Source organism: Bubalus bubalis, chromosome 9 (genome assembly GCF_019923935.1).
Source record: "Bubalus bubalis isolate 160015118507 breed Murrah chromosome 9, NDDB_SH_1, whole genome shotgun sequence".
Lineage (NCBI taxonomy): Eukaryota > Metazoa > Chordata > Mammalia > Artiodactyla > Bovidae > Bubalus > Bubalus bubalis.
The window spans coordinates 39,503,597-39,529,766 of record NC_059165.1 but is presented as its reverse complement, the minus strand read 5'-3'; the positions used below and the strand labels follow the sequence as shown (position 1 = coordinate 39,529,766).

At 43.0% G+C, this 26,170-nt stretch overlaps 1 long non-coding RNA gene across 1 annotated transcript; it reads right to left on the bottom strand.

Moving 5' to 3' along the window:
• Nucleotides 1-12,173: 12,173 nt before the first annotated feature.
• LOC123335019 lies at nt 12,174-13,784 on the bottom strand. The gene is made up of 3 exons (XR_006553235.1): nt 13,571-13,784; nt 13,263-13,361; nt 12,174-12,535 (listed from the first exon to the last, which is right to left on the bottom strand). It is a non-coding gene; the product is annotated as an uncharacterized LOC123335019 (long non-coding RNA).
• Nucleotides 13,785-26,170: the final 12,386 nt, after the last annotated feature.

The following is a 26,170-nucleotide window of genomic DNA, read 5'->3' as shown; positions in this document are numbered from 1 at the left end:
TCAATTGGTAATGCCCTCCTAAAGTGCTAAGGAACATCCAGAGTCTAAAACCACATCCGGATTTAAAGAGTGGTGTGATTAATTAATTGAAGCTTCCATGGACCTGGAAAAATGAGTAACACTTATCAAGTACCCTTGATAATATTGCCGTCTTATCAAGGGTACCTCTATACCCTTGATAAGGTACTATTGACCATTCAATAGTCACCAAATTAAGCTTTCATGGTTATACTTTCAATATGAAAATGAGTTTCTTTGCCTAAAATTCTAGTGGTATTTACATGGTACTTTTGTTTATTAGAGATAGCTCGAATTAGAAAGTTTAAAGGAAAACAAGTTTTTGAGCATACAGTATTAGGCAAAGGAGCATGACATATAGTCTCTGCCTTCAAGGAAATCACTATCTGGATGGGAAGACAATCCACAAACTCATTAAAAGTTTTTTTTTTTTTTAATTATGTGGGTTAAAATAATATGAATAATAATGCCAACTATATCATAGTCACTGCATGGTTAATTGCCAAATGAGTGCTTTGAATTAGGGTGATGGAGATAGCATGAAGACATTACTTATGGCCTTAATCATTTATGTCATTAGGGGAAAATGATGGGTGAGTTTGGATACTTTCTAGAAAACTTAAGATGTAAAATACATGGCACATATATGTGAGATGTAAACACATTATCTGTCAAGATTAGTAAGATAATAAGGAGATTTTAGTTTTAATAGATTACAATTTCCTAGTAGTGATGACTGATTTAGAAAAATCCTTTTCTAGTTCAGGATGGGGAACACATGTATACCTGTGGTGGATTCATTTTAATATATGGCAAAACCAATATAATATTGTAAAGTTAAAAAATAAAATTAAAAAAAAATAAAATAAAGAGTTTCTGCTTGGTTACATCCTGGTAGACATTTGAAATATTATGATTATCCAATATCACTATATTCCCCTCAATCTTCATACTGTGATATACACCGGGCTCCCCACTCCTTACTCCAGAGATAAACTTGTATCCTAGCACTGAGGCCTAAGTCAACTGCATGTAGTAGGCACAGAGTTTACTTTGAAATAGATATGTGACCCACAGCAAACTAATCAAGTTTACTTGAAGTTCATTGAGGAACGTCACTTGTAAGATCAGGAAGAAAGAACCATTCACACTTCCCCCACCAGGCTTGAACTTGAAGGGCTGGACTTCCTTCAGCTCCCTTGTTATCACACAAAGCCTAAAAAGAAGATACCACACAGAGACAGGGTCCTAAATCCAGCTGTGCCTAAAGCAAGTTCCAAATGTCGACTTTTTAGTACATACACCAATCAAATCCCTTTCCTTGATTGATATATTGTGAGTTGAGTTTCTATCATTTATAACCAAGAGTCTTTAGTGTTAGAGTCCTTAGCCTCCCTCCAATATAACATCTTGACTGTGACATCTAACATGCTTCACAAAGAACATTTCATACTATCCTCTTTTACTTGTTTTTCCTAAACATGCCCATCTGCCGGGGTCCAGCCCCGGATGATCCAGGGTATTCGAAGGAGAGACGGCATCGGCGACCTATTTATTTAAATATTCATCAAAGATATAAAGAGTAATAGAATGAGGATAGCTCAGTGAGGAAATTCAGTGGAGAAAAGAGGCTGAATAATTCAGCCAGAAGGTGAGAGAAAGGACGACATGAGGAGACCAAGTTTTGGTGAACAAGACCCGCACTTTATTTTTCAAAGTAGTTTTTATACCTTAAGTTATGCATAGAGGATAATGGGGGAAGGGGTAGAGTCATGCAGTAAGCCAGGCTTTCTTCCTGCAAACTTATCATATGCAAAAGTTTAGGTGATTTGCATCATCTTCTGGCCTGGAGGCCTGTTAACATTTTAAGACCCTTTCTTCAGAAAACTTGTTTTTCTCTAAAGGTGATTAGTCAGGCGCCACCCTCCAAAAGCATTAAAGTTGCATTCCTATAGGGCAAAGGTGTGGTGGGCTACAACAAAAAAGAATTAACTCAAGGGTCCAAGGTTACAAACATTAAAGCTACTACTTACACCAATTATATTAATCAATACACTGCCAGGGACACAGCAGGTAAGGGATATGGAGACTTAGCAGCAAACATTGGCCCAACAAGTGAAAAACCCTTCACCAATACAATTTCTAATCAATCTTTTAACTGCTCAAAGGACTCTGTATTTAGACAGTTTAGAACATCTCATACCTCTCACAGTTGGGAGGCTCTGAGTAATCACATGTGGCCAGAAAAACCTATTCAGGCAGGCTAGAGGACTTCCAAAGGAGTTTGTAGGTTGAAACACTATCACACCCAGGAACTTTATTAACTGGAGCTATAAGTCAACTCTTTTTTCAGAGAGAGGTAGTGGGGGACAGCCCCCCCCCACCCCCCACCCTGTAAAGTCAGAGGTATAGGTGAGAGCACAAAGCAGAAAGTAGGCAGACTCTGGCTTTGGGGGCAGATGCTGGAGAATTTCCAGGGGGACTCCTGAGGCTCGATCCCGCCTTTGTGTATGCCAAGCCTCCTTCCTCATGACCTTTGCCATGGGCAGAGTTCCTCACGCTGGCTCCTGGCAGTGATAGACTTCCAGTTGAGCTATTCCAGATCCTGAAAGATTATGCTGTGAAAGTGCTGCACTCAATATGCAATATGGCGGGAGATGGCTCCCAGCACCCATCCATTAACTTAGTTAATTCCTACTGCAATTTTCTGAAGTAGAGTAGGGTAAGAATTATTGATCCCAGTAGACAGAAGCATTACTTTAACCCAAAGAAGCTGAGTTACTGTCACTCTCTATGGGAATCCCCAAATTAAAACAAAATCCCTGAACTAGAGCCCAGGCCATCTGATTCTTAGTTCAGGTTCTTTTGTTAAATCTTCCCACAACTTTTCCCCCACATTTAATTTCTGCATCTGCTAGTTTTATCAGAGAAGGTAATAGCACCCACTCCAGTACTCTTGACTGGAAAATCCCATGGATGGAGGAGCCTGGTAGGCTGCAGTCCATGAGGTCGCTAAGTGTTGGACACGACTGAGCGACTTCACTTTCACTTTTCCCTTTCATGCATTGGAGAAGGAAATGGCAACCCACTCCAGTGTCCTTGCCTAGAGAATCCCAGGGACGGGGGAGCCTGGTAGGAGGCCGTCTATGGGGTTGCACAGTCAGACACGACTGAAGCAACTTAGCAGCAGCAGCCAGTTTTATAGCACTGTTTTCAGAATTGTGATTTCCAGTTTGATTTTGGTGGCATAGAAGCACCTTCTTGGCTGACAAACATTTTGGAGGTTGTGGAAGGGCCAAGTAGATTTCATTGATTAGCAATTTTTCACCCAGAAAATTGCCCCTATTATGGGATAATTACAAACCTATCTGATGGAGTTTAATCTATAATGGTGATTGATGATAATGATAATGATGGTGGTGGTGGGTGATGATGATGATGATGATATAGTGTTGGAATGATAAACAATGCCAAATGTGTAGCAGACTCTAAAGAACCAAGATCCAAAGATTGACCACATGTGCAACTAGCAGTGACCACCACTAACAACTCTTTGCCCTTAGCAGCTTTCAGCCTTGGCAGTCACACTTTGTGTTAAATTAAGATGTTCTCAAGCTGAGTGATGGAGTGTAGCATCACTGGAAATCAGACCCCCAGGTGCTGGAAGCCACTGGAGCCTGGCACATAAGCAGAGCCACTTGGCAGTACAACGTCCCCCTCGGGAAGCATACTGGAAGCAAAATAAATGAACCTGACAGTGTGTGCTATTGCCAAGCATAAAAGTGTTTTCCATAAGCAATCACTTGCAAGACAGCAAGAGAATTCTGTCCTCTAGAGAAAAAGGTCCCCAGTGAGATGGTTAGAACCTCCTGTGGATCTTTGGGTCTTCCCAAGTAGATCTTAGATGCCAGAATGTAGCATCCTTTACCTTCACCTTATTGACATCAGAGCTGACTCACCTCTAAGCCAATAGTAACCATCACATACCCCTTACCCCTGTATCATCCAAGCTTTTTCTGGGGGGTCTCCCACAGAGAGGTTAATCCAATTCTCTCTTCTGGCCCTCTTGAGAATTTTAATGCAGGACCTCTCATATCATTCAAGGACCTTCCACACCTCTATCCATCCCAAATCTTCATGGAGTAGTATGTACTCCTCTAAAAAGACTGACATCCTATAATTCATAAAGGCAATCTAATTATTTGTAAGTCACTTTACCACAGTTAATTTCAAATTGGCTATGAACCCTCATTCATTTTTTCATCTTTTTAGCACAATTTATTCACTGTCTACTGTGCAGAGCTCCAACATGTCCGGAATTGAGAGTTCAAACTATATCAGGTTTACCAGCATAGCACACTACCAAATCCATGGCATGGCACACAGCAACATTCAACAAACACTTGCTGAATAGAGGAATAAGAGGGTTCAGAGGAATTTAGCATAAGACCTGTGCCTCTAGGAGCTTCCACAAATTGTCCTGCTATGTAAAACTGTAGAAAGGGGTCATTCAGATCCTCCCCACTGTAAACTTCTAGAATTCATGGCTCTAAGTCTTGGTTAGAAGTCAGGTAGGTAGGTAGGTAGGTAGATAGATGAGCCTAGATATCAAAAAGATGACAGAGCAGAAGATGTCATAAAGCATTCAATAATAAGGCCCATAGAAGAGATAAGGATTGAAAGTACTAGAAGTGACCAGAGGAGAGAGAGATCCTGATGGCCTGGAGAAGGAAGTTAGAGAAGGATTTAAGGAGGAGATGGGACTTGAATGAGACATTGAGGCCAAAAAAAAAAAAAAAAAAAAAAAAAAAAACAGCTAAAAGTAATGCAACTGTTCTATTTACTTATCACATATCTTTACAAACATTCAGCATTATTTATTGAGCACCTAGGCACCCCACTCCAGTACTTTGCCTGGAAAATCCCATGGATGGAGGAGCCTGGTAGGCTGCAGTCCATGGGGTCGCTAAGAGTCGGATACGACTGAGCGACTTCCCTTTCACTTTTCACTTTCATGCATTGGAGAAGGAAATGGCAACCCACTCCAGTGTTCTTGCTTGGAGAATCCCAGGGACGGGGGAACCTGGTGGGCTGCCGTCTCTGGGGTCGCACAGAGTCGGACACGACTGAAGTGACTTAGTAGTAGTAATATATCCCAGGCACTCTCTTCAGATGCTTGGGACACACAATAAATAAAATGGACAAACTCCATGTCCTCATGGAACTCCCACTCTTATGGGGAGAGCAGATAATGTACAAAGTATATTTAGTGGGCTGGATGGCGCTAAGTGCTATGGAGAAAAATAAAGCAGTGAGCAGGGATGGATGTTTAGAGTAGAATAGAGGTGATTTTCTTAAATAAAGTGATCAGTAGTGTCTTACTGAGAACACAATATTTGAATAACTATCTGAAGAAAGTAAGGGAGTAAGACTTGCAGATGAAGAGCATTGCCAACAGAGAGAACAGTGAGTAAAAAGGCCATGAGGTAGAATGTGCCTAATATGTATGAGGGCCAGAAAAGAGGTCACTTGTCTGGAGCTGAGAAAGAGAGGGGGAGACTAATCAAAGATAAGGTCCAAGAAGTAACATGGGCCAGATGAAGAGGGTCTTATAGTCTATCATGGAAACCTTTGAACCTCAGGATGACTCATTAGCTACCTGTTATCCATTCTCCTTTGCAAAGGAGAGAACTGAAGCTCAAGGAGCTGATGCAACTTGCCCAGGATTAAACAGAAACAGCTATCAGAGCCTATCTCACCCCTTCTCCTTCAGCTGAGCCCACCATTCCCTCTCTATGCGCCTGAATGTACATGCTCTCACATGCCACATTCACAAACACACGCACACACAGAGTCACACCCACACCCACCCCACTGCTTTCAGTCCTCCAAAACACCAAGCTCTTCCCCACTCACAATTGCTGTTCCCTCTGAGAGGAATGCTCTTCTCCCTGCTCTGCATCTGACCAGTGCATCTCTAGGGCCTTGGTTCAAATGTAAGGACCTCAGAGAAGCCTTTCTCACCCTCCAATGTAAATTGCCCCCATCCCATACCTTGTCTCTCAAAGCCCATAGTCCTACCTCCTTTTGTAATTGCATATTTATTTGTCAGTTGGTTTAAATTCTTCCCTTCTCCCAAGCTGAATTTCTACCCTTTGCCTAGCCCAGTGCTTGGTTCATAGGAGGTGCTCAATAAACATGTACTGAATCAATAAAAAGACCAAAAAGGTAAAGAAGACAAAGTAGGAAGAACCCAGAGAGGTTTCCAGGCATCTCTAGGGAAGAGAAACCAATGGCTTCAGTGAGAGAGGTTTGGGGATGTCTCTGGACTGGATCCTTTCTCCTTGATTTTGGAGTGAAATGCTACAGCCCTTCTCTGGCTGCTCCACAATCTAATACATTCATCACGTGACTTATCCCCCACCCACCACCCCCCACCACCGCAGCAGCCTCTGGCATGAATGTTATTTGGAGTACTTAGAAAATGCTAAGGTTTATTTTTAAATGCGATTAGGACCTGTCTCTTGCTTTCTGGACAATCACATGAGCATCTCAGAGATACAAAATACAATCATTCAGCACTCTAAAACCAACTCTTTTTATCTTATCTTTACAACAAACTTGCTAAGGTGATTTAGAGCAAATGATAACCATCCCTGCATGATTGATAGTAAAACTGAGACTTGGGGGTGATTAAATGCACCATCTGAGTCCCAATAGCTGTTTGGTTACAGAGTCAAGGGCTGGTGCATTTAAACCATACAGCAGCTATGTCCACCCTACCATTCCACCTCCCACTATAAATTACAAATACCTCTCCCATGCAAATAATTCAGATAGTCCCCTAAACAGAAGACTATTCTAGAAAAAAGGAGCCAGTGCTTTCTTGACCTAGTGTTTTATGTGGTGGCAGGGCAACCAATCGTTCTAACTAGGCCACAGGAAGCCTGTTTCTCTTTAAGAACCCATTAGCAAGCTGGCAAAATCTCATCCTATTACTATGTAAATAAAGAAGGATAAATTTCCCCACCTTAGCTTCCCAGGGTTGAACTGAAGCTCTCCCCCCTGCACATTTTTGATAACCTGCTCATTCTGGAATACCTCACAATTAAAGACAGCATGCCCTGAAAGTCAATAATTCACCGAGGATGGAGAAAAAGGAATGAGATAATTAACATTCTCTGGCTGGCTTTGGCTGGGAAATAGCTTAGTAAGCACAAGGACATTTTTTGGGCTATTTCCATCACGAGGGTAGAATAAATAAAATGGATCCTTTTGCTCTCTGATCCTGAAGGATCCATGTCAGGCTGATTGGCCCCAGGGCTTGGTTGAGCTGGGTTCAGACTCTCCACCTATGGTAAAGGAAGACGACCAGCAAATGTAGCCCCAGGGGCAGGGAGTGGGGGTTATAGGAGGCAAGCAGAAGATGTTTGCAAGCTGATTTTCCTTAAGCCTCTAGTCCACACCCCAAGCTTCAACTTTTCAATGAACTGCTCTCTGATCTCCAATTTTTTTTTTCTCCTCTGATCTCCTTTATCAAGTCTAGTCACTTCACCGAGCCTTCCTTAGTTTTCCCTTCTATGAAACGGGTTGATAATGCATAGCAGGCAGGGTTAATGAGAATTGAAACATCATTAGGAGCCCCTGGTGGCTCAGATGGTAAAGCGTCTGCCTGCAGTGCAGGAGACCTGGGTTCAATCCTTGGGTCAAGAAGATCCCCTGGAGAAGGAAATGGTAACCCACTCCGGTATTCTGGCCTGGAGAATCCCATGGATGGAGGAACCTGGCAGATTACAGTCCATGGGGTCACAAAGAGTTGAACACGACTGAGCAGCTTCACTTTATCTTTATCATTATCATCATCACTAACCTTTATGAATCATTTATAATGTGTCAGGTTTTATGATGTGCTAAATGTAGTTCATTTGCATTATTATATTTGATGCCATCCTTGAAACCCTAAGCAAAATAAGCTAGGAATAGATTTTTTTTTAAAGTTCTGTGTCACACAGTGGGAAATAAACTAATGAAACACATAACCCCCAGGGGGATGGTGCAGGCAGTTGGAGAGGGTTTGGGTGTATTTATGCATGACAGAGCCATAAATGGATGCTGGGATATACCTAACCTTTATGGTTGACGTCAGGACAGAAACGGTTTTTCTGTCTCTTAAACCAAGGTCAAGAGTGAGTACATCACTACTGTGCCCTCTGGGTGCCATCCCATGGGACCTCTGTTGGCAGCAGAGTGTCAGTCTAAGTGGACCATGGGTCTGCCCCAGTATGGCAATTCCTATATTTTATGGTGTTATGACTCTTAAGATTAAAAAAAAAAAAATTTAGCCATTACTTTGGTTTCTATGGTCCACTGACCACTAGCCCAGTCTGTTTGTTCCCTCTGAATTCTATTTTCTTGATCTGAGTAGTGGCATTTTGGTGGCAGTTCACTATAGCAAGTCAGAAAGGAATTGTCCTAAAATGTTGGAATGCTTTAACCAGCACATGGAAAACTGTCCCCTGTATGACCCTTACTTACATACCTTCACACCCCCACTGCTGTCTTTGCCTCCTTCCCTGATGGAAGGATCATTCTCCTTCAATCTAAGGATAATCCCTCTGGCACTTTGGATCCCACACCCAGCACATACCTCCTGAGAGAACTGACTACTTCATAAACTCTCCCTCTGTCCTTCATCTTCAGCCACCCCCAGCTTCCTAGCTGGTTCCTCCCCAGAAGGAACTAAACTTACAGCTCTCTCTCACCTTAAAAAAAAATAAAATCCTCTTTTGATCCCCCCTCCTTTTCTAGCTATTATCCTATCTCTTTCCCCATCAAAACCAATGATCTAAGAAACCTGTCTCTGCTTATGTCTTCAATTCCTCACCCTCCACTATTTCTTCCTGCAGTCAGATGGGCTCCACTCCTGTTCTGCCTCTGAAACTGCTCTCACCAAGACTCTGCTCTTGATGATCAGATCTAGCAAGCTTGCTCTGTGATGATGCACAAGAAGGGTTTTCTTCCCGAAACTCTACTCTCAGGTTTCCCATCACTAGATTTCCTCACATTTCTCCAGGTCCTCTTTTTCACTTTCCTTCAAAGGCTTCCCCTGAATTGAGCTTTTTCCAGGCTCTGTTCACCTCTCACTCAGTGCTGTCTTACTGGAAGATCTGATGCTATAGTCCAGTCCATTTGCCAGTGATTCTCCATTATGTTCAATTCCCCATCTCAGATTTTCTCTCCTCAGCTTCTATCCATTCCTATCTGGATATCCCACCAGCCTCTTGCATTAGTTTCCTATTGCTGCTGTAACAAATTTTCACAAACATAATAGTTAAAGCACACAGGTTTACTATCAATATCTTAAAATTCTAGATGTCAGAAATCCAAAATCAGTCTCAGTGGGCTAAAATCAAGGTGTCTGCAGAGGTGTGTCCCTTCTGGAGGATCCAGGGGAGAATCTGTTGTCTTAGCTTTAATCTTCTATAGCTGTCTGCACCTTGGCATATGACTCTGAATCACTTCAACTTCTGCTTCTCTGGTCATATCTCCTCCGACTCTGACCCTCCTGCCTTGGTCTTATAAGGACCTTGTGATTGCATTGGATCCACCCAGATATTCCAGGATAATCCATCTCAAAATCCTTAACTTACCAACTGACTGACCTGCAACTGATCACAAATTTGTTAAAATTTGTTTTTAATTGAAGGATAATTGCTTTACAATATCATGTTGGTGTCTACCACACAACAGCATGAATCAACCACAAGTATACATATGTCTCCTCCCTCCTGAACCTCCCTCCAAACACAGATATTTGAACGAGCCCAATCAAGACCGGAAGAACCAACCAGCTAACTTCAAGACTCATAGGGTAAATAATGCTTGTTGAAGCCACTGAGTTTGGAGTGATTTGTTATGCAGAATTATTTTGGTAATGACTAATACACCTAACCTCCAGATTAGGTTAGGTGCCTTTTCTCTGTGTTTCCACATCAAACTTGCGTACCCCATCGTAGCTCAGCAGGTGTCCTACTCTACTGCAGTTGTCTGATGACTGTTTTTGCTGCTAGCACATATTGTCCATGAGATCAGCGTCTGTATCTAATTCATTCTCAACTTTGTATCTCAGTAGCTGGCACACAGAAGACCCTCCATAAATATCTGATAAAGAAATTGTAACAAAGCAACTATGACTATTTTTTTTTTCATCTCACTATGGTTGAGTTGGCAGTTATAATTTACAAATGCTTTTATTTTTTATTCAGAATAAATAAGCCCTCCTCCCAACTCCTAACCCCCAAAGAGAAAGAGATCAAGGTGTTCAGTCTAGATGCAAGGAATAGTTTGTACAACAACAGGGGAAAGTATTCACAAAGATAAGAAGAGTTGGAGTGAGCCTGCCAGATAAGTGTGTTTAACAAATACAGAGCTTCATGAGAATAGGCTGTTAGTACAACTGGGCTTTACTCCCAACTCAACTGCTTATTAGTGGATTTATCCTTGCAGGAATTAAATCACCTTTCCAAACCTCAGTTTCCTTCTCTTTAAAATGGAGAAAGTAGTACCAACTTTGTAAGGTTGTTGAATAGATGGACATCCTGTAATGTTAGCCTGGCCAAGAAACAAGGAGGATAGGTAAAGAGGATGTAAGCAACAATTATAACAATTTAACACATAAGCTCCCCTGATTCTGACAACCCTGGGGATTTTAATGATGAATTTTCAGGTAAAATGTTGACAGGGGTGGTGATGAACTAATACAGGGTAAATCCAATCGTCAGATGTCTTCAATTTGGACACAGGGATGATGGATCCCTAGTGTCCTCAAGGTCCCACAATGTGATCCTGCTTCAATTCTGGGTTCTAGATATATTCCTTTTTCTTTATTTGTTTAGGAGCACAGGCTCTAGGCACATGGGCTTCAGTAGTTGCAGCACATAGACTCAGCTTGTGGGCTCTAGAATGTAGGCTTAGTTGCTCCATGGCATGTGGAATCTTCCTAGACCAGGGATTGAACCCGTGTCTCCTGCACTGGCAGGTGGAATCTTAACCTCTGGATCACCAGGGATGTCCCTCTAGCTGTCTTTCAATAAAAACTTTTGAGGAAGTTGACCCCATAGGCCTCAGCTTCCCTACATCAGTTTTATAAAAAAATGAAGGTGCTTAACAGGAAGAGCCCTATTAGCTCTTCTAGTAAAATAACCCATAGCGAGTCCTGTGGACGGGCTCATTTGATGTCCTCTTCAACCTCACTCTAGTGTGCCAAAGCTGGAAAGCTAAAATCATGCTTTTCAGACTCCCTTTTAGCTAAGATTCAGATGTGTTTTAAGTTAGACCCATTAGATGTATGTGCATAATACTTTGATCTGAAAGTGAACGAAGGAGAGAGACAGAGTAAGAGATGTGCATTTTGCCAGTGGATGGTAGCATACTTCTAGAGTCAGTGGCCGTGGTGGCAGTTTCTCATTTTGCAGCTCTGTTGGAGGCCCACTTCTATCCTATCGTTTGCAGTTGTGTTCTAGTCAGCCCACCCAATAATTATATGAACTATTTAATAATAATCCTCTAACAACAAGAATAGTAATAAACACTGTTGATCTATTTATTAATAAACCTCCTTCTATTTTTTTTAATTGGAAGATAATTGCTTTACAGTGTTGTGTTACTTTCTGCTATGAATCAGCATGAATAAGCTATGTGTATACACATATCGCCTCCCTCCCACCACCCCGTCCTACCCTCAACATCATTACAGGGCACTGAACTACTAAGCTCCTTGTGCTATACAGCAGCTAAACCTGCTTCTACTTAAACTTACTAGAGTGGGTTCTTTTGCCTACAACTAGGACCTCTCAGCGGTATCATAGAGGAGGAAGGGAAGGAGGTGAGGAGGAAATTACCAAAAGAGGGACAGCAATCAAGAAGGCAGCTTATTTTTTTTTCTTTATAGATTTCCTAAAAGTATGGTAAACCATGGAAAGATGTCCATGGCAAATACTACATTTTAAAAAAATGTGTATAAATATCCAATTTTTGCAAAGAAAAAATATATACACATACATCTGTGTATATGGATAGTAACCATTTTAAAGAACACAAGCCAAATGTTAGCATCTGTTATTTCTAGATAATATTAATAGAATCACAAGAGATTTTAAAAATTACTTTTAATTGTTCTATAATGAGCATGATAATAATAATAGATATGTCTCATTTCCTTTGGATCCCACTCTTATTCTATAATTCTGGCCAGTAACAAGTTTATCACACATATTAATACTTGCAAATGGGTACAAGGCTGAATATATACATCATCTCTGAAAATACTTTTACAGAAAACAAAACCAAGGCTGATTCAACTTAATTCCTTTTAATGTGTTCTTCTCCTGGGTAACAAATGCCAGTAAAGCAACTGGAAGTCCTGGTTTCAGATCAGAGTTTGGTTTCCAAATCTGTTTGGTCATTTAACAGTTGTAGAGCTACAGACGCTTCTTCTGTGAGCTTCTGTTTCTTTCATCTGAAAATTGGATATAATAATTTTATAGTACCTACCTCCAGGGTTGGTACAAGGATCCAATGAGATACTACTTGTGAAAAGTTTAGAACATTGCTTGGCAAATTGTGCTCAATAAATATTAGCTACTATTATTTTATTACTATTAGCATCCTGCTGTAATAGGATTCTAGCACACATATTTCTTTAATTCTGAGAAAAATAAGGGCAAGAGTTTTTCTCCTGGGGCACCTTAAACCATGCTGATTCTGAATTCTGCAAGAGTTGAGATGCTAATTTGAATTAATGAGTAGGTAGATGGATGGAAAGAGGGACAGAGACAAATAAATGGGTGAGAGGTAAATAAATGGGTGAGAGGTAAATAAATGAGTGCATTACTGGTGGTGAGTATGGAAAGGGAGGACCTTAGGTGATTAGCATGTCAAATGCCTAGGTGGGAAAGCAAATGGTTGAGTGGTAGAGGAGAAGGGTGGATAAGTGATGGAATGGGTGGATGGGTGGATGAATGAGTGAGCGGATTGATGGATGGATAGACGGGTGGGTAGGTAGGAGTAAGAGTCTTAGGTGACTAAGTGTGTAGGGAAGGCCCAGATGGATGGTAAGTCTGGTAGTTGGGCCCATAACTGGACAGATGATTGACAGATGGACAGATGCACAGAAGGCTGCTTTTCTCCCCTTAATCACTGTAGCCCATCCTTCCTCATTTCTGAGGCCTTGAAGTCATACTAACCGACCCTGCCAGGGCGCTCCCGAGGGGTGAGCATCCTTCATCAGTATCCCAGCTGCCCCGGAGCTTCAGGGACCCACGGGTGGGCTGTGCTGCTGTGACCTGCAGGGCAATGCAGAGTGGTGAGGGGTGGGGTCGCACCCCACTCCCCGGCCCACCCCACACCCAGCGGCAGAGCACCTGACCTTTGCCTACTCATCTACATTGACCTAGGCTGCAATGCAGCTGGCTCTCGGGGGTCCACGGTGAGTTATGATGCACATCCAGCACCGCTTCTAAAGAAAAGGCCGTGAGTCACCACAGAAACTTACATAGGCACCAGCGCGGGCTGTGCAGGGATGGGAGTGGAGGCCTGTGACAGCACCCAGGGTGACAGGCTGCTGCGGCCGGGTGTGTATCAAAAGCACAGTGGCTAGGACCATGGCAAGGGGTTGGGAGGGAGGGAGCCTGGAGTCCTCCGGGCCGGCAGCAACTCCTCTGCCTCAGTCTGGCCGCCCAGCCTGGGTTCCACCACTGTGAGCTCAGAGTCTGTCTTCATGAGATGAAGAACCACGTGTGGCAGGTTGCAAAGGGCAGGTGGCCCACATTCCACGCTCCTGAGCACGCTATTGCTCTTAATTCACTTAATCCTTAAAACAGCCCTTAAAGGAGGTGACCTGATCATCTCTCCTTTGCAGATCAGGACACTAAGGCCAGAGAGAAAGGAACTTGCCAGATGTGATACCACTGGTAAACCAAGTCTCTCAGTTGATTCAGTAAAACTGTAGTTTGACAGATACTGTAGAACCCCTGCTGTGTCCCCAGGCCTGTGCTGGTGACATTGCGATGGATAAGCATGGACCTTGCTGGGCAGACACATGAATGTTCTTTCTGTGCCATTTTGCGGGTGCTTACCTGGGGGAACTCAAATCCATCCCTTTCTATTCCACAGACATTTCTGAGCCCTACTCCACAGAGCACAGTGGCAGAGGGAACAGAATGAGGGTTACAGAGGCGACTATGGTAACTTAATTCCTTCACCAAGTAGTTATTAAGCACCTGCTCTGCTCCAGGTGAGCAAGGTAACCCTGACTGACTCCTGCCCTCGTGGAGCCCACACCACCTTGGGAAGATGGGTGAACAAGGTAGAAATGCCATGTCAAGTGCTCAAGGGACACAGCACTGAGAGGGAGCACCCAACCTGACCCAGGCCCCTAGTGAAGCGACCCTGATGCCAAGCTCTAGAGGCTAACTGGAAGTTAGGCAAATGGACAGGAGGTGGAAAAGAGTTTCAGTCGGAGAGCATGTGCCTAAGCCCAGAAATGTGGGAGATCACCTGAGTTTGAAGAACTGACAAGCGTTCAGTATACGTATATGCAATGAGGACAAAGGCGATACAGTGATGAGAAATAGGAAATAAGAGCCAGGGTGGGAAGGGAAACTTCCGAAGGACTTGGAACTCAGCCAGAGGACGGACAAACTAACAACCTGGCACACAGTCAGCTTCTTTTACAAAAAGCAGAGTGATATCAGTTCTATTTGTGCCAAAGAGGGCAGAAAAAAATGCCATGCTGATGCACAAGGGACACCATGGAAGGCTTCATGGTGGAGGAGGCATTTAAGCTGTGCCTGATTGATAGACTTTTTGTTGAAAGGGGAAGGGGAGAGAGAAAGAGGAACCATCTTGGAAACAGAATGGATGATGTAGAACCCCATCCAGGTCTTTATAGACCCTCTGGAGAGGCCAGGGAAATATTCACTGGAGCAGGGCTAATGCAGCATGATCCTGCTAGGCTTAAATGTCTGTGCTAGGTCTGGGTTGTGAATGAAGTAGCCCACAATGACACCATGAAACCAGAAGCACAGACCTGTTCCTTAAAAGGCTACCATTCATTGGTACCAGCAACTAGTAAACAAAATCATTTAAATCTTCAACAGTATGTGTGGATACCTACTATGTATGTGGCAGGTTCTGTATTAGGCACTAGAAATTCAGTGAGAACAAATAAGAATATGGGCTACCCTCATGGAGACTAATTCTAAAAGGGAAAATACTAATGCAACAAAAGAGACCTAAATAAATGAATAAGACCCAAATGGGTATGTGGTACTATGAAAAGGCAGATTTCCCAGGTAGCATTAGTGGTAAAGAAACCACCTGTTAATGCAGGAGATGTAAGAGACATGAGTTCAATCCCTGTGTTGGGAAGATCCCTGGAGGAGGGCATGGCAACCCACTCCAGTATTCTTGCCTGGAGAATCCCCTGGACAGAGGAGCCTGGCGGGCTACAGTTCACAGGATTGCAAAGAGTTGGACATGACTGAAGCAATTTATCACATGTGTACACACGTACTATGAAAAAGAAGGAGAGAATTGCTGTCTCCTAGAGAGCCCAGGCAAAAATCTTAATGGTGTTACAATTGAGACAAGAGTCTGAAGGATAAATAGGTAACAAGACAGAGAAGGGAGGGAGAGTGTTCTAGGCAGAGGAACCAGTGTGTGCAAACCTCTCCAAGAGGAAGATTAGGGTAACTGGGATGGAGAATCAGGGGAGCTTGAGACAAAATAAGAGGCTGGTCAGCAGGGTCTTATGAACCAACATAATGATTGTGGAGTGTATCCTAGCATCAGTGGAGTCCTTGAAGTGTGTATAACTTGGGCAAAATTGTAGCAACACAACCCAAGAGTTCTGGGTGTGCGGAGAACCAGAGAGGAAACAGAGACACACCACTCACCGACCTTGTTCTTTATTCACCTGACCTCATTTAACTTTGACAATGACTCTGAAAGTTTCTAGTCCAGTGTCTTGAAGAGAAACCTGAGGCTCAAAGAAGTTAAACGATTTGACTGTGTCCAGAGGTTGTTAAGACAGTTGTTAAGACAGTCCAAATGACAGTCTCTATAATTGAATGAGCGTAGTCTCCCAGAAGAATGGCCAGAAGTTAGTACAAAATAGGACATGGATAGCCAGAAGGGAAGTAAAAAGGCTATGCCCTTAAGGGTAATCAGCAACATAGAAATGAAATGAAGAATGGCCTGAAAGAGAAGAAATGCAGGAACTTTCTGCATAGAATATAAAGAAGGGAAAAAAAGACTAGAAGGAAATGTACAAAGAGTTTGCTCACAGAAGCTTACCTCTAAGGGTTATGGATAATTTCTATTGTTTAATTTTTGCTTGCTGTGTTTTCTTAATTTCCCATAATGAAAATTTGTTTCTTGCATAAACAGGGGAAGTACTAGCAGTTATATTTTCAGGGAATCATGTAAGTTCTCCCAGGAAGTTACTATATCATCTTTATTATTTCATCCTCCTATGGATGGAGGATGAAATACCTGGCACATAGTCAGTGCTCAATAGAATAAGTTAAAGGATAAAGTAGTGGAGATAGGATTAAGGATGGTAGAGGGCCAAGTCTGGTGTTTTGTTCTGAAACAATTTTCTGGTCCTCATGTCAAAAATCAATTAGCCTCGTAACAAACTGTTGAAACTGTTGATTTACCTGCAGTCAGGTAAATCTTCATAGCACAGACTGACCATCAACATATGCCAGTCACAGCCAACAAATGCCTCAGCAAGTTTTAATTGAGCTCTTTCAATGTACCCAGCCCACATAGAGTCTATTGTGGAATAGATACAAGAGCCGTATAAACTGAGGCCGCTTGCCAGAGCAAATATTTTGGTGCTGAGTGATTTGGCTGCATCCAAGCAAGCGAGACCTAAGAACACTCGCTCACAAGGCTGTCTCTTCTAACCAAATGGCACCACGTACTATGATGGTATAATATTAGGTTCTTAATCATGGAAACGCTGGCATCTACTTCGGCGGAAGCTCCCTCCCAGATGGCGCGTCCCACTGTTTTTGTCGTCTGGAACAGTGTGAGGTTTCTTAAATGGTTTTAAGCTTCCAACTCATGTTCCACATAACGGCAGCCTGTTAATTAAGTGGTCCCTTTGTGATTGCATTTGATAAATATGAGATGAGAAGGGTTTCTCAAGATGTGAAGAAGAAAGGAAGGCAAAGCAACAGGGAAGAGCTCTTGTGGGCAGAAAGGCCTTTGTGTGGGCATCTTCTGGTGGGCTTCAAGGGACTTGGGGATAGCTTAGGATATGCAGAAAGGAGAAGGTTGGGATTCATAAGCAGAGCTGCCGTCTCTACCCGGTGGACGTCCAGCCAGATGCAAATGGTGTGTGGGTTCATTGTGGCAGCCACACCAACCTGTCTCTTTCCACAGAGGCATGCAGGGAGGTGGAAGCTTTCCAGATCTTTGAGTCGAGTGATTCCAACCACTCGCCTGTGTGCACTTGTCAGCTACGCTGCCAGGCGCCGTTTTGACTGTAGTTGTCAGGATTCGGGAAGTACAGCTCCAAAAAAGGTATCTGCTTTGGAAGCAGTGTTCTGTATTCTTGGAGCAGCAGATGACTAGTGACAACACACAATTAAATATAAATGCTCGGCCCAAGAACTCAACTTGGAGGGTTGGTGAAGTTTCAGGTCTGACTTGTTCAACTTGGCCTACTCTAAAGACCAGGCAAGGTTCTCTAAAATCAGCACTCCAGGGAACTGGGCCTAATGATAAGTGGAGGCTTCAGTTACACATAGATCTCTTTCAGCCACCCTCCTGCCTTCAGGCAGAAATACATCAGCTGCCGGTTAGAGAAAAGGATCTGTGATACCTAATGACTTCCTTGTCATGTCTACTGGTTCAGTCTTAGTTCAGCTATTCATGCAAAGATTATCTATGAGGTGTCTTCTAGGAAGAAAACATATATCTGGGGATGTAATGACTGTGCTGCTGTGCTCCTGCCCTTAGCAACTTACAGTCAAGCAAGCTCATGATTCTGTGAGCACATGAGGGCAGAGGCTTTCCTTATGTTTTTATGCTCCCAACACCTACCCCTACCCTGCTTCCCTGGTGGCTCAGATAGTAAAGAATCTGCCTTCAGTGTGGGAAAACTGGGTCAGGAAGATCCCCTGGAAAAGGGGATGGGTACCCATTCCAGTATTCTTGCCTGGAGAATCCCATGGATAGAGGAGCCTGGCAGGGTACAGTCCCTGGGGTCACAAAGAGTCAGATATGACTGAGTCATTAACACTAACACCTACCCCAGTTCCCGTTGCATAGGAGGTGCTTAATAAGTGCTTGCTGAATGACTGCACAAATGAACACTATTTCCCACTCCCTCCTGTAGTTAATATTGTTTTATATTTTTCCTAACTTTCGCCTCTTGCACTCGGTAATACTTATTTTTTGGCTTTTGTGGTTATAGAGAACAGCTGTTTCCTAACTTCTGTACTGTAACGCCTGGAAATTGTTAATAACTCACCTTTTGGCCATCACCCCTCCAGTTCCCTCTGGTCTTTCCCTGGTGTCAGCATCTGCTCTTGGTCACCTGAAGTAAGAAAAATAATTGGTTTTGGCATCTAGTGATCCTTTACACTTTGTAGAGGTTTTCACTTGTTAAGTATGATTTCAAGAACTGTGAGAGAACCCCTAAAAAGCCCCAATATCCTGGCTGCACCCACCCAAATACCACCCCTAACCCACCCCCCCCTTAACCTTAAAGTCCAACATCAGCAGATTTAAACTCTCATTCCATGTTAAAATAAGATTTAGAGATTACTTCCCCTAAAACAAGCATCACATTGACAATCACATTTTTTTAGCACAGTAGTGTAAACTATACCAGATCCTGTGCTGAAGGTGGATTATAACACAGTGGAAAGAAAGCTAGAAAAGCACAGGCAAGTCCAGATAATTGACCCCATCCAGACCTGCCCAGCCACAAATCTCTGAACCATAGCAGAGATGTTCAGCAGTTACTGACATGTTTTTATTATTGCTATTATTATTACAGCAACAACTACTACTATTACCATTAGTGTGTTTCTATTATCTAAACACGAGTCCAGTAAATTTCAGCTTCCTTGGTGACATATGAGCTCAACTGTCAATTATGTTTTTACAGCTTTTCACGACTGGGCTGCTCCTTTTGTTTTTATTCACTTTAAGTGTCAACAGATGTCCTCTTAAAATATTCACAAACTATCAAAGGGAAAGGTTTTGGTGTCTAGTTAACTTAAATAGAACTGGAACTAAGGAGGAAGGATTTCTTTGCAAGTAATAAGTACAAGACAGAGTTGTGGTCTAAGAGAGACACTTATGTCTTTGTCTCTTAACCTGTTTCTTCTCCTTCCCAAGTTGTGGAGACCCTCTGTTCAGTGGCTGGTTTTGGAAGACTTTGTGAAAACTGGTTAAACTCATTGTCACATGTTCCAGTGGTGAGCCCATAATATCCTGCACTCTGAGCACTTCCCCTGCCTCCACAGGGAGATGCCTTACTTGTTCTTCACTATGGCAGCCCCCACCACCCCCCAGGGTGGCTGTCTCCATTTCACATGGCTCCCCTGTAGAAAAAAGTTGATAAGAGGCTTTCCCACTGGTCAGCTGCTCTTGTCTCCTATCCATTACCCAATCTGTTTGCCTGGCTTCTGAGCTCCTGCCATCCAAATTCCTTGTATTTCTTGACTCCTCATGTCTGGTCTGCTTGGATTTCTCTCTTCTTGATGTTCCTTTGATACATGCTACCCCTTTGCCTGATTCCCCCTAACTTCCTACCTAGTCTCTGTAAGCCATCATGACCATGTCTTCCCCAACGGAAGAAATACAGAGCCATACTTTCCCCAGCATCTCCTGGAAATGAGATGCTGGAGAAGATTCTTGAGAGTCCCTTGGACTGAAAGAAGATCAAACCAGTAATACTAAAGGAAATCAAACCTGAATATTCTTTGGAAGGACAGATGCTGAAGCTGATTTTCCAGTACTTTGGCCACCTGCTGCGAAGAGCCAACTCATTGGAAAAAACCATGATGCTGGAAAAGATTGAGGGCAGGAGAAGTGGGTGACAGAGGATGAGATGGTTGGATGGCATCTCCAGCTCAATGGACATGAGTTTTAGCAAACTGTAGGAGATAGTGAAGGACAGGGAAGCCTGGCACACTGCAGTCCATGGGCTTGCAAAGAGTCGGACACAACTTAGCGACTGAACAACAGCAACGACAACAAAGCAGTCTGGCTGAAAACTGCTGGACAAGAAATAGGTCACAACTTTTTACAAACAGAGCCTTGTTCTTTCTTATTATCCAGTCCAGGGCCTAAGCTCTTCCTCACATGATCACTGAGGCTTCTTTAGTCCTGACCAGACTTCCTGGTAAGATGGAAGACACTGAAAATGGCAAATCCGTAGAAGAAGTGGAGTTTCGACTTCTCCCCTCTGCCTTGCTCAAAGGGACACAATTTTCTACAGAAATATGAAAGAGAATTTTTTTTAAAATAGACTTTGTTTTTAGAGCAGTTTTTGGTTCACAGCAAAGTTGAGCAGAAACACAGAGTTCCCGTGTATACCCTACCCCAATACATGCACAGCCTCCTCAACTATATACATCCCACACCAGAGTGGAACATTTATTGCAGTTGATGAATTTGTATTAATACACCATTAATATCAAAGTCCATAGCCTACATTAGGGCTCATTCTTGGCGTTGTGCGTTCTGTGAGTTTTAACAAATGTATACTAACATATCCGCCATTACTGTATCATGTGGAACAGTTTCACAGCCCTAAATATTCTCTGTGCTTTACCTATTCATCCTTCCATCCCCTGGGACCCCTGGCAACCACTGATCCTTTCACTGTCTCTATTGTTTTGCCTTTTCCACCACATCATATAATTAGAATCATACAATAGGTAGCCTTTTTTCACTAAGTGAAAGAGGCAGCCTCTTTCACTTAGTAACATGCATTTGAGTTTCTCCATGTATTTTCATGGATGGATAGTGATAGTCCATTGTCTGGATGTATTACAGTTTATTGATCCATTCACATGAAAGGCATCTTGTTTCCACTTTTTGGCAAATATGAATAAAGTTGCTATAAACATTCATGGAGAATATTGTTTTTAATTGTATTTCTAATAGATGATTTTTAGATGAATGAGGATGAGTTACAACAAACATATGTGACTCAGTAAGTAGGATGCATAGCCACCAACCCAAAGCCTCCCAAGCACCTGCCCCTCAAATTGTCTGTAGATAAATCTCTCAAGGAACTTGTAGAAGTCAGATTTTTTTTTTCATTTTTTTTCTTTTAAATTTAATTAATTTATTTATTTTACTTTACAATATTGTATTGGTTTTGCCATACATTGACTTGAATCCGCCATGAGTGTACATGTGTTCCCCATCCTGAATCCCCCCTCCCACCTCCCTCCCCATCCCATCCCTTTGGGTCATACCAGTGCACCAGCCCCAAGCACCCTGTATCATGCATCAAACCTGGACTGGCAATTCGTTTCACATATGATATTTTACACGTTTTAATGCCATTCTCCCATATCATCCCACCCTCACCCTCTCCCACAGAGTCCAAAAGACCGTTCAATACATCTGTGTCTCTTTTGCTGTCTCGCATACAGTGTTATCATTACCTTCTTTCTGAATTCCACATATATGCATTAGTATACTGTATTGGTGTTTTTCTTTCTGGCTTACTTCACTCTGTATGCTGCTAAGTCACTTCTGTCGTGTCCGACTCTGTGCAACCCCTTAGACGGCAGCCCACCAGGCTCCTCTGTCCCTGGGATTCTCCAGGCAAGAACACTGGAGTGGGTTGCCATGTCCTTCTCCAATGCATGAAAGTGAAGAGTGAAAGTGAAGTCACTCAGTCGTGTCCAACTCTTAGCGACCCCACGGACTGCAGCCTACCAGGCTCCTCCATCCATGGGATTTTCCAGGCAAGAGTACTGGAGTGGGTCGCCATTGCCTTCTGCAGTATAATAGGCTCCAGTTTCATCCACCTCATTATAATTGCTTTACAATGCTGTTAGTTTCTGCTGTACAACAACATGTATCCTCCATAAGTATCCATATATCCCCTCCCTCTTGAGCCTCCCCCTCCACACCCCACCCCTCTAATACATCACAGAGCACTGAGCTGAGTTCCCTGTGCTACACAGCAGCTTCCTACTAGTTAGTTATTTTACAGAGGGGACCATCTGTGTTGCTGGAACCATCTATGTTGCTGGGAACAGGTATTCAATCCTGCTCTCCCGGTTTGTCTCCCCCTCCCTTTTCTCCTCTCCCCAGTGTCCACATGTCCTTTCTCAATGGGAGACATAGACTCCCAAAGTCCGATTCAGTCAGCAGGGGAAATCACCAAGTAGAGAAAACATAGGATTCACCTCCAAAAGGAAAGAAACAATGGAAAGTTAAAATATCATTTGCACCAAAGAGGATTATTGTGTACATTGAGGAGTTTGGAAACTAATAACCAAAACTCATCTGATGGAGACATTTTGTTCTTCTCTCAACCTCTTGGGGGAAATGACATGGTGGCTAAAAGAATTGTTGATATGTACTATCCTCTCCCATTAAAAGGAGCTAAAAAAGCCCTGGGCACCAAGATGTGAACTATTTCCTTCAGGGTAGAATGGAGCCACTAAAAATAGCCTTGGAAAATAAGGAGTTGTAGAGGTTCAACAAGGAAAACAAATCAGAAATAAATTTGGCACCAAGAAAGAAAGGAGGAGAAGGAGACGAACTCTCACAAGAAATAAGGGAGAAAGAGGCTATTAGCTTGAGTACATAAAAACAGGTACATTTTTCCCACCCACAGAGCTGCTGGCTGGCATTCCTGCAGCATAAATCAGTCCCTCCAGAGGGGAGGAAGATGAGTCAGGATCAGCCAGGATAGGCTAGGTTAGTCCAGGGTAACAAACAACCCCTCAAATCTCAGGGCTTCAAAGCACAGTGGGGTTTTTTTCTCATTCATACCATCTGTCCAGCGTCGGTGGGTTTGGTGGGCTTACAGTCTCTCCCTGTAATCAGTCAGGGACCCAGGCTGATAAAGGCATCATCTCCCCGTGTGCTTCCAGGATCATTATAGAGGTCGGGGGTGTTGCGCTGTTGGGCACTGACAACTGAATGCACCAACCTGGAAATGACGCATAGCATCTTCACTGATGTTTCACTGGCCAGAGCGTCACATCGCCCTGCTTGTGTTGAAGTGGGATAAGGAAGTGAAGAGATATGTGTCCAGGAGGAAGAAAATGAGAAAAAGTGTAAATAACTCTGCTGGCCACTGACAGAGGAGCCTGGTGGGCTACAGTCCATGGGGTCACAAAGAGTCGGGATCAGGCTTATTGAATGTCCTTGAGTGTGTACTGAGCCTCATTTCCTCCCTGCAAGAAAAAGGACAGTGTAGTAGTGAACAGCTGAGGCCCTGGAGTCAGGCCAACCCCTACCAGCTGTGTGACCTTGGGCAAATTATTAGTCTCTCTGGACCTCATTTTCCTCAGTTGTCTAAGGTAGATGACAATAGCACCTACCTCATGGGGTTATTGTGAGGATTAAATAAGAACATATGAGAAAAAAGCTTCAAGCCAGAGCTGCTTAAACTAGTCTGTGCCAGCAAACAACTCAGGGAGCTTGTTTACCTGCATTTCTGATTCAGAAGTCTTCCTTGAGGCCTGAGATCTTGCATTCCCAACAAGCTCCCAGTGATGCCTATGTTACTGGCTCATGGACCATCCCTGAGTAGCAAGGATTTTAGAGCAAACGGTGTTCAGACGTGGTAGATTATTCTTCAAACTGGATTGAGGGATTCCAAAGGTTCTGCTGCCTCTGCCCTTGATGAGTGGAAATTACAGCTGCTTGTTGGTGAAAGTTTCTGTGTCTGATGCTTCCAGAGACAAATATTCCTTGAAAGCTGATGGAGCAGGTGTTAGAATCAGGAGGCCTGGGTTGGTATTCAAATTCTGCTAGTCAGCAGTTCTGTGGTTTGCGTGAGTTATAGAAACTCTCTGAATGTCTGTATCTACAGCTGTAAAGTGAGCATAATAATACAGATCCACCATTTGTCATCTGTGATTTCACAGTCCAGAGAGCTCTGGATTCTTCAAGTTCCTTCACTAAGTTTGGCATACTCTGACCTGCTGGCAAAAGCTGACCTATACTGACATGAGGCTGTTTATAAGTTTTATTTTATGCTTCTATGACTATTTCTGTGTTTCATTACAGAAATATTGAATGGGTTTGATAATTAAACACTGTTGCAAACCCTTAGGTTTAGAATAATGTATAGCAGGTGTACCATCTGCTTTTCAAAAAAACTAAAGTCTCTGATTTGTGACTTCCCTGGTGGTCCTGTGGTTAAGAATCCACCTTCCAATGCAGGAACATAGGTTTGATCCCTGCTCGGGGATATATAGGAACTAGGATCCCACATGCCACGGGGTAACTAAACCCTCACACTGAAGTGAAGAGCCTGCATGCTGCAACATAGACCCTACACAGCCAAAATTTTAAAAAGAAAGAAATAACTGATTTCTGAAACACACCTGGCCTCAAAAGTTTTAAAGCAGACACTGTAGACCTGATAGGAGAAAGGAAAATGTGCTTGTAAGATACTGAACCCCATACCTAACATCAAGTAAGTGCTCAATAAACAGGACTTACTACTGAAGTTATTGTTTATTCAGAGGGAAAGGGAATTTGGGAGGCAAGGTCTGTCGGTCCCCTAAAGACAGACAGGATGGGATCAAGTTTGTCCTTATGTTTTTAGCCCATGATTTGTCTTCTGTTTTCTCCTGGGGGGTGGGGAGAATTTACCATGAGGGTGCAGACAAGGAGATGGAACAAAAGCAAGACTCAGGAAGGTGGAAGGAGCTCTCACTGTGCCCTTGGAGGCAGTCGGCAGGAACTCAGCTTTGCAGGCAGCCAAGGATAGTCACTTTCCTTGAGGCCTCTTTGAATACACTGTTGAGGACTGTTGCCTGAGCAAAGGCCTTGAGTCTTTACCCTGCCACTTACCTGCTGGGGGCACTTGGGATATCTGTCTTCACAGGTCTCAGCTTTCTTAGGTGATAACGGGGCAATAATGCAATCCCTGCTCCAGCTGCCTTATTGCAGGGGCCACGTTAAAAGTCACAAATGTGAATGCATTTTGAAAGGGAAATTCTGTGTTCACAGGTTGAGTATAATTATTCATTTGACTACAAGCAGGAGATGAGTGAGAGGACTGACATCACACAGGGAGCTCTGCTTAGCTCGTTCTTTAATCACACTTCTGCTGTCACCTCTAATGGCATTGTTATTTGCACTTGGCTCCCTCACCTTCATCACCACCATTTGTGCTTGTCAATTAAGGCCAGAGTGATTGAGTTTTCACAAGATTAACTGAGCTGCTCTGGCCCTGCCATTTCTTATAGACAACCGAAATCAAGGCTTTTGAATATTTTTATTTGGACTAACACAGGACAGTTATTTGAAAGAAAGCAAGTATAAACAGGACCCAGATTTGAAATTTGTTCTTCTCACTTTTATTGTTAGCTGTGTCTTCAGACTTTTTGGCCAATGACTTTCTCACTGTCTTCATGTTCCATGGTAAGAGCTCTGGTTTGGGGTCAGACAGACCAGAGTGAGACCCAGTCCGGATTCTTCTGCTGCCTTGCTGTGTATGTTGTCTAGCAAATTGTGGAACTCTCTGAGCCTCAGTATCCTCATTTTAAAATGGAAATAATTAGAGCTAGCTGGCATGTGTTTTTGTAATGTTTAGGTACATAGATAGGATGTTAAATTTAAATTTCTTTTGTCTCTAAAATTCACTTAAATCTCCCACACTGAATAATGTAAGTTACTCCTGTCTGCTAAACAGGGGTGCTAGTTCCCTGGGGCAGAAACAATCCAGCAACAGTAACCCCATGAACCAGCAAGGGAAAAAAAGAATGGACGTTTAAAAAGTGCTGAAAGAGTCTAGAAAGAGATTTTGTTCCATATTCCCTCCCCAGCTCAGGACTGACCCTTCATAACCCAAATGGAGTTTGGAGAGTGGAGGGGAGAGTGCAGCCAAGAGAAATATTTGCAGAGGTTAGAG